We start from the raw sequence: 2,376 nt of genomic DNA on the forward strand, positions 1-2,376 counted from the left end.
TGGAATAAAATGTGGTGATCTGACAGCATAACGCTGAGACGGCAAGGGCAGGGCCCACCTGCCCTGGGCTTCCTAGCACTACATAATGGCTACAAAGCCCTGCAAAAGGGGCCCACATCTAGGCCTTGCAGCCTGATGGACGCTGCGATGCCTACTTCGGGACTTCACAGAACTGGATAATGGCCCAAGTACCAGTGAATGTCTGGCTCCTTTTGGAAACAAAAGAGACTTCTGTTGCCTGGAAACAGAATACACAAAGGGCAGACAAGACTTCTCCACAGATTTTTAACAGAGGTGCTGCCCCGCCCTTGTCCCTGAGAGCCGACATAATTGCTGGCTTTGCTGCCATCACGTCCCCTACCTAGTCTTTCCCCTCCCCCCACCATTGCAGCCTCAGGAATGCCACCATGCCCTGACCAGCGAGGTCAAGAGACCTGTCTCAACATTGGCAATGTGATCAGGTTGTGGAGGGGGCCCTGAAGGAGAAGGTGGGCTGACTATGAAAGTGTAGCATTTCAGACAGAAGTGGGGCCCCATGTTTTGAAGTGAGTGTGGTCCCTGGGCAGCTGCCAACACTGCCCATGCCTAGCGCCCGGCGCTGGGATGAGCCCTCAGGGCACAGCTTCCACATCCAATCTAGACACTGCTCTCACAGGAGAACGCCAGGATTAGTCTGAGCGGCCTCATTTGCCACTCAGATACTGCATTGGAGCCTGTGCCTTTTCTCCAACCCGGCTGTGTGACACAGCCGGGTTTGAGAAACATTAAGGCATATCAGCAACAACCGGTGATAATTATCGCTAAGCGCACTTAGCGCTAAGATAATTATCGCCGGCTAGCGTGAATTTTTATCGCTGAGATAGCGCGCTATTAGTAACACTTATCTCAAAAGCGATAAAAATCCTAGCGCTAACTGCCAAAAGTGAGATTATCGCTGGAAACCCAGAGATAATCCCACGAAGTTTGGCGATAGCTTGCTGATAGGGCCTCACATACTTAGCCATGATATCCACCTTCCATAGGATATCATGGCTAAATCAGTTTCAAAGCAGGCATAAGGAAAGTAGCGATAACAGAGTTCGCTACTTTTCTTGTCGCTATGCTGCTTTGCGTGAGGCTTGATAAGAGGAGAAATGTCGTTTAGCGACATTTCTCCCGTTATCCTGGGGAGGAACGCCCCCTTTGCATCTCATTAGAGATGCAAAGATGGGCGTTAGGAATTCAGGCGCTAAGGCAAGGTTTCACGCATTAGCGTGACCTTGCTGATATAGCGATACAATTATCGCCGCTTTTCGGCCGAAAACGGCCGCAAAAGCGACGCTAATTTTATACCGTCTCCTTGTAGATATGCCCCAAGTGAGCATGTGTGCTTGGCCGGCCTAGGACGACCGGCCAAGCACACATACTCCTCCATTACATGCCCGGCCCTGCCCTATAGTCACTGGGGGCTCCGGCAGACAGCCTAAATAAAATGACAATAACTGCCCTCTGCAGGCGTGGGCTGTGGGGCAATACTCCTCCACCATTACGGAGGAGCTGCGCCTGAAAATAAGCGCCGGTCACTAAAACAAGTGCAGGTGGGCTACACCTGCAACCACCAGCTCAAATTAAGCACTGTGATTCCGATGATTGGAACAGACTTTGTGGCACCTCTCGCCCTACGAGCATAAAGAAAAAATAAACGTAGCAAATATTCAACCCGTTCTGTTTCACATGATGACAGCAGAATAACTGCTGGTATACACCAGATAAGGATCCATAGTGTGGCAATGCAATCATGTCACATAGCTGGTCGTGAGCTCCTCATGCAACAGAACATTCGTGTGTGTGAATATGGCGCTAGGACAGAAATGTCTTAAGTAAAGCAATGAACATGACACCGATGCCAGGCAGAGGGTTTAGCGTTTAGAAAAGTACAATAATATGAAAACAACTTAATGATTCCATTTGCGAAATATTTATGAAGAAAAAAAATGTTTCCGCCCGGTCTCGAACCGGGGACCTTTCGCGTGTTAGGCGAACGTGATAACCACTACACTACGGAAACCAGATGGAATGTGAAGGTGAACTAGGTGTTATTGATTTCTAGATCGGGACTCAGTACAACTGTGTATATTCATTATATTTTCCACTTTAATTATCAGAAGCATTAAATGTTTTCCCCTTTTTCTCTGTATTCACTTATGCTGGCAGTAGGACTTACAGACTCGCCACTGGAATGGCTTTCGATCTGCCTATGCATTCTTTGCAAAATGTCCTTTGACTGTCACCTAGTGTCAGTTGAAACTGCTTCTGTTTATTCATTTCCTGTGTTTTCATGTCTTTCCTTTTGGGTACTTTTAGAACCGTTGCTTTTGTTTGCTCTCTAAAAGCTCC

The 2,376-nt window shown here is 48.0% G+C and overlaps 1 non-coding gene across 1 annotated transcript; it reads right to left on the bottom strand.

Annotated features, from left to right (window-relative positions):
* Positions 1-1,974: 1,974 nt before the first annotated feature.
* Positions 1,975-2,047, bottom strand: TRNAV-AAC (transfer RNA valine (anticodon AAC)). Its single transcript has one exon. It is a non-coding gene; the product is annotated as a tRNA-Val (tRNA).
* Between the last annotated feature and the right edge of the window lie 329 nt (positions 2,048-2,376).

This window comes from Triturus cristatus, chromosome 12 (genome assembly GCF_964204655.1).
Source record: "Triturus cristatus chromosome 12, aTriCri1.1, whole genome shotgun sequence".
NCBI classification, from domain to species: domain Eukaryota; kingdom Metazoa; phylum Chordata; class Amphibia; order Caudata; family Salamandridae; genus Triturus; species Triturus cristatus.